Source organism: Lathyrus oleraceus, chromosome 4, assembly GCF_024323335.1.
Source record: "Lathyrus oleraceus cultivar Zhongwan6 chromosome 4, CAAS_Psat_ZW6_1.0, whole genome shotgun sequence".
Taxonomy (NCBI): Eukaryota; Viridiplantae; Streptophyta; class Magnoliopsida; order Fabales; family Fabaceae; genus Lathyrus; species Lathyrus oleraceus.
In genome coordinates this window covers 221,994,172-222,005,801 of record NC_066582.1, presented here as the reverse complement: position 1 = coordinate 222,005,801, position 11,630 = coordinate 221,994,172, and the positions used below count along the sequence as shown (strand labels likewise).

Sequence of the window (11,630 nt, the reverse complement as noted above, 5' to 3'; positions counted from 1 at the left end):
GACCCCTTATATAATAATCTAAAATAACTACCTAAAAACGGCCGATTAAATAAATCACGACATGTTTTACTTCCATGCAGTCTTTATCTTCGACGAGTCTCCACGTGTTTTCGAATAACCACCCGTTCTAATCAAATTCCCGCTCTATCAATCATGCTAAATAACCAAATGATAACATTTTAAATTTTCACTAAGTCCACAGATAACATTTTAAATTGCCACAAACATAGTTTTTGACATGTTCAATAGCTTTCGTTATGGCACACTTATTCTTACTTTCCATTTTTAGTCAGGTCAAAAAGTCCTAGGTAACAAATCGCCCCCTAAAATGCCATGTTTCGATTTGAATAAGAAAACAGAAACGTTGCTTTTTTTATCATAGTTTTTGACACTGCTTCCACTTCTTTGATGACGTCATTGTCATAATTACCCCTTTTTACGACACATTGTCATTTTCAATGAGATCTGGTCAAAATATCATCATCATTCCTATTTTACAAGAATTCATGGATGTGCACACCTGCTTTAACTTCTCCACTAACATTAATGCTTCATTTCGTAACACATGAAATCGTTTCACCGTCTCGACACGGATGCCATGTGTACAAACTTAGGCATGCAATGAAAAAACTATAGATACCCAGCTCCAGGTTATTTCTCTTCTTCTTCTTAATTTCAACTTGTTTCATAGCTTTCTTTTTACAGAGAGAAACACAACTTTTATTCTCCTAAAAAACGCTTCCACTTTCAGTAATGACATCCACTAAGGCATCATCTTCAAATCTTGACACATGAAAGAATCCAATAGCTTTCAGAATCCCACTAGAGGAAGATGAACAAGGAAGATATTTCATCCCTGAACCTCCATTGTTAAAATAAAAGATCTCTAACTAGGCCAAACAAGTACTCATTTCCTTTTATCTGTCCAACAAACTCTTCGCATTCTTGGGGCTCTATCAGACTGCCAGGTGAAGCTATGCGAAAAATACACAAGTGCATCGCACGCTCGAAGATACAACAAATTTACCATCAAACTTTACTTATTCCCGAAGGAAATGAAAAATATCAATAAAACCCGGGGGAAGAGAAAATAGGGCAAGGAAGTCGGTTATGCAAGGGGAAAATATTAGCACCCCTCACATCCGTTGTACTCAATGGGAACCATTTTGCTTGTTCTTTGCTCGGATGGGTGTTAATATCTAAATATTACTCGTAAAAGGCTAAAGGGAAAAAGAATGGAATAAACAAAGTGCTCGGTGAGGATTAAGGCCCTCATGCCTACGTATCCTTATAGTGCAATAAGGAATTCAGAGCTCCGTAATTTATAGAACTAATGGTGGTAGATGAAAGAAGTTGTGATAAAGGTATGGTTTAAACCAAAGGATAATGTTTTTTGAACCCATAGGGTAGGTATGTCTGAACCAACGAGAAAAACTGGCATATTGAGCAAAAAGTAAAGGGTTTTGCCTATATAAGGTTGCAAGGTAAGTAAACAAAAGAAAGATTCTTGGTTCAGAGGCAGACATTGGTTATTAGCCCATAAGTATGTATGGAACTTAAAGAAATATTTTATTAGGTTCAAAGAGAAAGTATATCACTGGGGATGAATGATTATTGAAGGTATTGAATGATGGATAATGAAAGATCGGGATGGTTCCCTAAGGCAAAAGAAATAATTAATGTGCTCACCAAATATTCAAATCCTCGTTCCTACGTATTTTCATCGTGCAATGAGAAATTCAGAGCTACGTAGTTCATAGAACTAAGACAGAAAGAACTAAAAAAAGGTGTTTGTCTAAGCAACTAGGACTGATAAGACAAACAAAAATAATGAAAGAGGATGATCGAAGTGATGAAAAATATAACTTATACCAAAAGACAATGGTATTGCTGGAATCCACATGGTAATGACATTTGAATCAGAGAGTAAAGGCGGCATTAACCAATATATGGTATGGGAAAAAACCCAAAGGGGTATTGCTTATATAAGGACTTTCAAGGAAAACAAAAGGCATGTTTGCCTAAACAACTCGGATTAACAAGACAAACAAGAACTCTTAATTCAAAGTTGGGTATTAGTTATTGACCCAAAGGTATCAATGGAGTCCAAAGGAAAATGGTATCTGGTCCCAAGAAGATGATAATGAAGTTGCATAAGACTTGATCGTCATTTGAATTGAACCACACTAAAGTCTATGAATAAAGATGAATACTCTGAGAAACTGGGTCATTTGTCCCGTACCTAAAGATATTCAGAATGAGGATAATAGTTCTCCCTCTCACCCTTTCTTTACTACTTAAGGCCGATGGCATGTGATACTCATCATAACTGGCAAGCTACTTAAGAAAACTCTCATTGTTGCTCCTTATGATGAAGTTTTTTTATAGACTTGGTAATCATTTGATTTGAATTGTACCGATGTCTATGAATAGAGGTGAATACTCTGAGCAACTGGGTCATTTGTCCCGTACCCAAAGATATTCAGAACAAGGATATGAATGATCCCTCTCATGCCTTTTCTATTACTTAAGGCTCATGGCACACAACTTGAGTCATGATTGACAAGTGTTGATACACCTTTGTTGTGCTTGAATAGAAGTCCACTCTGTCTGCATTATATGACTGGTACTGACTTGAAGTTTGAAGTCTTGAACTTGACTTTGAAATCTTGATCTTGAGATCTAATGCAACTTCAATACATGGACTTGTCTTATCAAGTGATCAAGGGTCTTTTGATCAATTGGACATGCTTAGGGTATGAATATAGATCAAAGGATTTGATTGATCAAAGTGAACTTTGATCAACTCAATAAGTGGGAATGAAAATCAATTGAATTATATACAATGGAATGATGATATAGAAACCCCAATGAATTAATCAAACCATCTGCTATTCTTAATTCTAAGAGTACCCTAAAACTAAGGGAACATGCGAATTATATGAGGTTTCTAAAATCTAAGGGCAAAAGTGTCATCATGCAATGTGGATCAAATGATAGGAATCAATATAAAAATCCTAAGTTTCAAATTAATCCAAACCTAATGAATATCTAATTAATTTCTAATTAAATGATATTTAAATATTTATTTACATGATAAAAAAACTAACAAACTAAACAAATCATGTATTAATTCCTACGAAGTAAATTGCATGCAAAATGCACATAAAACAAAATTTAAATCAAATTAAAAACAATTAAAATCACATAAAAATTAAAATAAAGAAAGTAATATGAAATGAAAAAACCAGGGGGGTGTTGGCAAGCCAGGGTGTAAAAAGCAAAGGAATGGGCCCAAAGGGAGTCACAAACCCACTATGGATTTGAGAAGAAGGGGAATTCAGGGAGAATTTGAACACATGCAAAACGTGTTTCACATGGTTCACGTGTTAATCAGACCCAGTCAGAAACATCTTTCATCTCTCCTCCTCCACCATACCGAAGCTCGTCACCGGCGGTGGTGGATCATCAGACATCAAAACCAGTCATACTAGCTCACCCCAAATTTCAAGCCAAAAATTAATCCAACATCAATTCACTCTGAATCTTCCTAGATTTTCCAGATAAAGCAAGAACAGTCAAGAACCCTAGTTACTAAATCAAAAATTAAATGATGGATTAGAGGAATCAAATTCCCTGATGTTAGGGCTTTGATTCCTCGACTATCACTCTACATGATGGTAACTTGTATGCAACAAATGGTGGAGAAAATCAACCTTACCTACCAGAGAAGAAGGTTGAGATCGGAGAAAACACTAGTGTTTAAACAACTTCAGCTAGAAATACTCTTTCTTTTTCTTCTTCCGTGTGTTTTATTATTCTTTACTTTGAGCTTCAAACTTCTTCTTCTTCTTCTTCATGCTCTGAGAGTGAATGAGTGGAGCAGAGGCACGAGCTTGAGAGAATTCGAGAATGAAAATATATGAAGAGTGTGATGAATCTGAGTTTCTAAGAATATGAAGAGTGATCTCGAGATTGTGAAGATTCAATCCAATTTATAGAGGATGAGCTTAACAGAGGGATTAAACTCTGTTGAGTATGTTAGTTAGAAGTGATTCAAAGTTAGTTATCAGCTGACTAACTCTATTAGCTAGTTAGTTAGAGGATAATGGAAGTTAGTTCAGATTCGAATTTCTGTTAATTCCAAATTCAGTTGGTTCAACCTGCTTCTGTTAGTTCAGTTTTGAAATGTTAGTTAATTTTGATTTGAAATGTTAGTTATTGACTGGCTGTTGCAAGTTATCTAAGTGGAATGGCTATAGATTGCAAAAGGGTGATGACTTGCTGCATAGGTCTTGGTTCAAATGCAGGTCGTGTCTTTGGAAATTGCAGGTGGTAAGTTTGGATTTTACAAGCAAGTTGTGCCAAGGTGTAATGCTACAGGTAATTTGCTGATGATGATGACCTAATGTTGCAGGTCATTTTTTGTATGGACATTGCATGGTTTTGTAGGCTTGTTGTAGGTTATGCCAAGGTGTGTGCAAAAGGTATGTTCATGACCTGTTGGGCTGGTTCTACCATGTTGCTGGGAGAAAAATGCATACTAAGGTATGCAAGATTTTCCATTTGAATTAATCTTAGTAACTGCTGCATAGAGGTGTTGCTGTTGATGCTATGCATGTTCATGCTATGGCTGTTTGTATTGTTAATGGTATGCTATATGATATGTTACAATGAATGTGTATGCTAATGGTTTGCTGCTAGATATTCATGTGCCTATGATTTGTTATTCTCTGGCCATGTTTATGTTGAATATCTTGTTTTGATGACTTCCCCAAGTTTAGGTCACATACTGATGTCATAATGGAATGGTCATGACTGCTGGTAAATTGTTATGCCTTATGATGCTTGCTATGAATTATTATGCATAATGCTGATACAATGTAATGTAGGCTGCTAATGCATTGTGGATGTCTTGAATAATTGGCTGTTTTTTGATGCATTGCAGGGCAAGGCAAAGTTCAAGGTATGGCAAACTTGGTGCAAAATGGCTTTCTTGTTCATGAAGCAAAATGATAATGGTGTCACATGGAAGGGAAAGAAACACTTTGTAATTAGCATTAGCATTTAGAGGATGAAAAAATAGTTTGGTTGACTTTGGTCAACTAGTTGTCCAAAAAGTCAACAGTTGACCAAAAGTCAACTTTTTGTAAAATATGCATTTTTTGGTATTTTCTTTTGTATGAATGATGTAAATGCTAATTGAATGAATGAATGGATATTTGTTTGAATAAAATGATCTTTATGATTGAATGAAAACATGTTTGAATCAAAAGGACTTAGAATGCATGATAAAACATGAACTAATGGACTTAAAACAAATGGATTATGAATCAAGAACAATAGCCTAGGCAATAAGAACTAATGCACTATGAACATGGACCAATGGATGCAACAAAAGACTTAAGTCAATGGACTATAAAGAATAATGAATCAATGAAATCAATGGACCAAAAATGCACTATAGAGTATGTAGCAATGAATGCAACAAAGACTTGCCTCAATGGACTTGGATATTTGCATAAAACATGCCCCCTTAGAATAAGGACTTTGAATGAATGATAAACCATGGACCAATAAATTTGAAGCATGGACCTTAAGACTTGAATGCATCATAGGCCTATGATCAATGAACTTGAATGGTGAAATAGAATGCACATGACTTGGATGCTTGAATAAGTCCTTGGATCAGATGAATCCTCAATCATGTACCCATGTAGGTCAGATGGTCAATCTTGATGAATGATTTCCATGAATAAAGCAAACTAGATGATTTATTATGCATGGTATAATTATCAAGAACCACACTCTAATGAATTAGGGTTTCAGTTAATCCCAAGATAAAAAGTCAAACCAACATGGCCCACAAGTGCCAAGTATCCATGATTAGGGTTTCAAGATGCAAACCACATAATCAAGGACCACAAACTAAGCAAAAAGCTCCAGAATCAACTTCGTAATCCAATGGACCCAAGATTAGGGTTTTAAGGTTAAGTCAAAGCTCATAAGGCAAACCACATGATCTAATAGTAGCAAAGTCAAGCATTAGGGTTTTGATGCATATGTGAACACCATAATTGCAACCTCCATGAATCAAGGTCCCAAAGGTCAAGAAACCAGGGTTTCACCCATTTGCTTCCATATGATGAGCATTACCACAATCTTAGGGTTTGATCCTCAAGTAAACCCTAGTTTTTGTTAGGTAAAAATAACCAGAAACTTTGAATCTATGATGATTATTATAAAGTGTTAACATGAGTGAATGATGCACATGTATGAGGAATGAATGAGTGAAGATGAATCTCAAGCCAAAGGTTAGATGAAAAGTGAAAAGGGGAGGGAAATTTTTTGGAGTATGACAACTGCCCCTATTTAATCATATTAAACCTGAATCCATGAATTGCGGGGAGCTTTTCTGGTATTTAAGATAGAAGAGGATTAAATACCAAAATATCTGAAAATTTTCTCGTTAAGGAAAAATTGTAATGCGAGAAAGGTAACTGTATTAGGAATATGGAACAACAGGTAGAATTTTATAGGTTCGTCTGCTGGGGATTGATTAAAATACTCTGTGGGGAAATATATCAATCGTAAAGGAAAAGTATGATATGCATGCTATATGCAATGGATGTTTAATTTTCCATGATGCATGAAATTATGCATGCTATGTAGAAAAATGGGTTATTTTGTGACAGATGAAAGATATTCATAAGGGTAAGATTTTCTGGCGTAGGGTAAACTTTGACTTGCCAATAACTACACCAAAGAAACTTGTGAAGAAGGAATGCTTCATATCACCACTACTGTTGGAGATTTCCATTCGGTTCGGTTGGGGAGGAATGGATAAGTGATCTGACCGAGCAATCATTGAGATGCTTCCATATATCAAGCGTTCACTATAGACTACCGATCACCCTTTAGAACTTTCTAGGTAATCAAAGCAATGCACAAAGTTTTCCTTTAATTTAGATTTTATTATTATCAAAGTCTTATGGCATTATGTGATCAAAATAAACAGTTATTCTGCAAACAAAATGCGAGAAATGACAAGTAATTGATAAAGGAAAAATGAATTTTATTGATTGTGGAAAATTTGTACATATAATGTGTGTACAAGGATGAAAAAATCCTTAAAGAGGAAATCACAAAAATTGAAAAATAAAAGTAAATGGAAATGGGAAATTTTTGTGATTTTCCATTGGTTACAACATTGGCTGCCATCCACTGTAAGATCTAGGTTCCAACACTTCGCTTCAGTTGGCGATGATTGGGTCGGTCTTTGGCCATCCGAGATCAAGCTATAATGAAATAGGCTCAAAAGATTCTTGTCAAATGTCTTTATCCCTAATTTTTTCCTGGACATTTTTCTTTTTTTTCCCCATCCACCGAGATGCCCATTTTTTCCTAAGTCGCCCTTTTGGGTTTTTGACTTAGAGAGCTTTTGTATTATTTTTATTTGATCCCTAACTTTCGCATGAACATTTCTTTTTTTGGTCCACCGGGATACCATTTTTTTGCCTAGATTGCCCTTGCGGATGTCGATCTAGCGGGTTTTTTATTCATAATTTTTTTAGGCATAATATTTTTTGACTGCATCAAAATTAACTAGCAGTGGAAACTCCTCCCATCCATAGTGGTGAGGATCATGGATCTGCTTGAGATGGCCTTCTTGATGAAAAATGGTCCTTCGTAATTGGGAGCCCACTTGCCTCTGGATCCGAATGTATATCAGAGTATTTCTTGAGCACGAGTTCCCCTTCATGGTACACATGAGGGAGAACCTTCTTGTCAAAATCTCGTTTGAGGCGTCTCTGGTACAACTGACCATCGCAAACGGATGTCATACGCTTCTCTTCAATAAGATTCATCTGATCATATCAGGTTGAACCCATTCGAGTTCATCAAGGTAGGCTTCCATGATAACCCTAAGAGAAGGAATTTCAACCTCAATTGGAAAAACAACCTCTATCCCATATACAAGTGAGAATGAAATTTCCCTAGTGGAAGTACAAACCGAAGTTCTATAGCCATTCAAAGAAAAAGGAAACATCTCATGCCAATCCTTATAGGTCTTGACCATCTTCTGAGCAATCTTTTTGATGTTTTTATTCCCTGCTTCTACGACGCCATTCATTTTGGGCTGGTATGGTGAATAGTTGTAGTGTTCAATCTTGAATTATTTACACAACTCACTCATCATCTTGTTATTGAGGTTATTGGCATTGTCAGTGATGATCTTACTAGGAACACCATAATGACAAATTATCTCTTTCCTAATAAATCTGGTAACCACTTGTCGTGTGACGTTAGCATAGAAAGCAGCTTCGACCCACTTGGTGAAGTAATCAATAGCAACCAAAATAAAATGATGACTATTGGAAGCTTTCAGCTATATCATTCCAATCATATCAATACCCCACATAGATAAGGGCCAAGAAGAATTCAAAATATTGAATGGAGTTAGTGGCACATAGATCTTGTCACCATAGATTTAACATTTGTGACATCTTCTGAAGAAGTTTTAACAACCAACCTCCATTGTTGTCCAGTAATAACCAGCTCAAAGGATCTTTTTAGCCATGACATGCCCTTTAGCATGTACTCCTGCATAACCCTCATGTATGTACCTTATGATTGTGCTTGTTTCGTGTCTATCCACGCATCTGAGTAACACAAAATCAAAATTCCTCTTGTATAACACATCCCCGTTCAAGAAGAACTTGACATTAAGTCTTCTTAGAGCTTTCTTGCCGGTAATAGACACACCTTCAGGATACTCTTGCCTTTCCAAATATCTTTTAATGTCATTGAACCAAGGTTTATCATCATATTCTGCCTCAATTACTAGAAATTGTAATGGTTCATAAGTGCTCAATGCGAATAACAAATGCTTCATTCCTTCACTTGACTTTAAACATGGATGCTAGGGTGGCTAGAGCATCTGCTAGCTGATTCTCTTCCCTTGGGATATGATGAAAAATGATCTCATCAAAGTAGGGAATCAACTTCATGATATGCTCTTTGTAATGAATCAACTCACTATCCAGGGTCTCCCAATCTCCTTTAACCTGACTGATTACCAGAGTGGAGTCTCCGTATACTTTAAGAATCTTAATTCTCAAATCAATGGCTGCTTCAATACCGTAGATACATCCCATGTACTCTGCCATGTTGTTGGTGCAATCAAAGCATAATCTAGAAGTGAATGGAATGTGAAAGCTAGTTGAAGAAGTAATTATTTCCCCTATTCCATGACCTCAAGCATTAGAATCACCGTCGAACACAAGCGACCATCACAATCCTGGTTTGGGTCCTTCATCGAGGCCTGGAATATTGCAATCTTTGATAAACACGATGTCCTCATCTAGTAAGTTAAACCTCATCGGTTGATAACCCTCCACATGTTGACGAGCAAGGTAATCAAATAGAACAATCCCCTTTATAGCTTTCTAGGTCACATAATGGATGTCATACTCAGTTAACAACATTTGCCACCGAGCAATTCTTCCAGTCACAATAGGCTTCTTAAAAATATACTTCATTGGATCTGTTTTGGATATCAACAAAGTGGTATGGAAAATCATATACTGTCTCTGGCGTCGAGTAGCCCAAGCTAGAGTGCAATAGGTTTTCTCCAAGAGTGAGTATCTGGTCTCACACTCGGTGAAATTCTTGCTCAAATAGTAAATGGCATGTTCTTTTTTTCATGTGTCGTCGTGTTGACCCAATATACAACCCATAGATTCATCTAGCACAGTGAGATACATGATAAATGACCTACCAGGAACATGTGGTATTAAGATCAGTGGCTCTTGTAAGTACTTTTTTATTTTGTCAAATGCCTCTTGAAAATCATTATTCCACATGATCAATTGATTTTTCCTCAAAAATTTGAAGATTGGTTCTCAGGTAGCCGTTAAATGAGAGATAAATATGAAGATGTAATTAAGCCGACCAAGAAAACCTCAGACTTCTTTTTTAGTTCTGGGAGGTAGAATATCTTGAATTGCTCAAAATTTGTCGGGATCAACCTCAGTGCCTTTATGACTCACAATAAAACCCAATAGTTTACCAGATCAGACCCCAAAGGTGCATTTTGCTAAATTCATACATATCTTAAACTTTCAAAGCCTGGAAAATAACTTCCTTAGATGGTCCAAATGACCGTCTTCAGTATTGGACTTAGAAATCATATCATCCATATAAACCTAAGTCTCTTTATGAATCATATCATGAATGAGGGTTACCATGGCACACTGATACGTTGCCCATGCATTCTTCAAACCAAACGAAATGAATTTATAGCAGTAAATTCCCCAAGATGTAATGAAAATTGTTTTCTCCATATCATATAGAGACATCTTTATCTGATTGTGCCCTAAGAAACCATCCATGAAGGAAAAGACGGAGAACTGAGCTGTATTATAAACCAAGACATCAATATGACGCAAAGGAAAATCATACTTTGGGCTTGATTTATTGAGATATCGATAATCCACACACATTATGACCTTCCCATCTTTCTTCAGAACTGGTACAATATTAGCAACCCACTGAGGATATTCAGAAATGGCTAAGAAGCCATCATCAAACTGTTCCTTGACTTCCTCTCTGATTTTAAGTGCCATGTCGAGTCTGGTTCTTATGAGTTTCTGCTTGATCGAAGGACATTCAGTCTTGAGTGGCAATTGATGCTTAATAATATTGGTGTCCAACCCAAGCATATCTTGATAAGACCAGGCAAATACGACAACATATTCATGAAGTAACTTGATAAACTCAATGTGTACATGCTCGACAAGGGATGCCCCCTACTTTCACCTCTTTCCTGACTTCCTCAGAACCCAAGTTGATGACTTCCACTGGATGTTTATATGGATGAATCTCTTTCTCTTAGTGCTCAAGGAGCTGAAGATAGCTGATTGAGATTGATGTACTTACCGAACGCATCTCACGTTCGAAGGTACAACAGAGTCGCCACTGAACTTTATTTACCCCAAATGAGGGAAGGGAAAATATTGATAAAACCCAAAAGGAAACAGAGAAACAAGTACGGGGGTCATTTATGCAAAGGGAAGGTATTAACACCCCTCACATCCATGGTATTCCATGAAAACCATTTTGAATGTTCTTGTTTGGATGAGTATTACAATCTTGATGTGTCTGCAGAAAAGAAAGGGGGTTAAAAGAAGAAGGGTGCTTGAGGAGGATTGTGGCCCTCATGCCTACGTATTCTCATGGTGCAATGAGAAATTCAGAGTCTCGTAGTTCGAGGAACCAGGGAGGACAAATAAAAGAAAGGAATGTGCTCGCCAAGGACTCGTATCCTCGTGCCTACGTATCCTTATAGTGCATTAAGGAAGTCAGAGCTCCATAATTCAAAGGACAAATACTGAGAAGGAATTGATAGGTGGTGGTGTTTAAACCAAAGGAAAATAATGGTGTCCCAACCAAGAAAAGAGGGGGTTAACCATAAAGGTTTGTCCCTGAAAAGGAAAGTAAATTGCAATGGTGTTTAAACCAACAGAAAGGAAAATTTGTCAAAGTCGGAGACTCACATGACAAGGGTCTTACCAAAGCACATGGACTGATATGGTAATGAAGAAAACAAGAACTTGTCAAAGCCCGAG

At 36.6% G+C, this 11,630-nt stretch overlaps 1 long non-coding RNA gene across 1 annotated transcript; it reads left to right on the top strand.

Moving 5' to 3' along the window:
- Nucleotides 1-3,328: 3,328 nt before the first annotated feature.
- Nucleotides 3,329-5,236, top strand: LOC127074655 (uncharacterized). The gene is made up of 2 exons (XR_007786078.1): nt 3,329-4,548; nt 4,949-5,236. It is a non-coding gene; the product is annotated as an uncharacterized LOC127074655 (long non-coding RNA).
- Nucleotides 5,237-11,630: the final 6,394 nt, after the last annotated feature.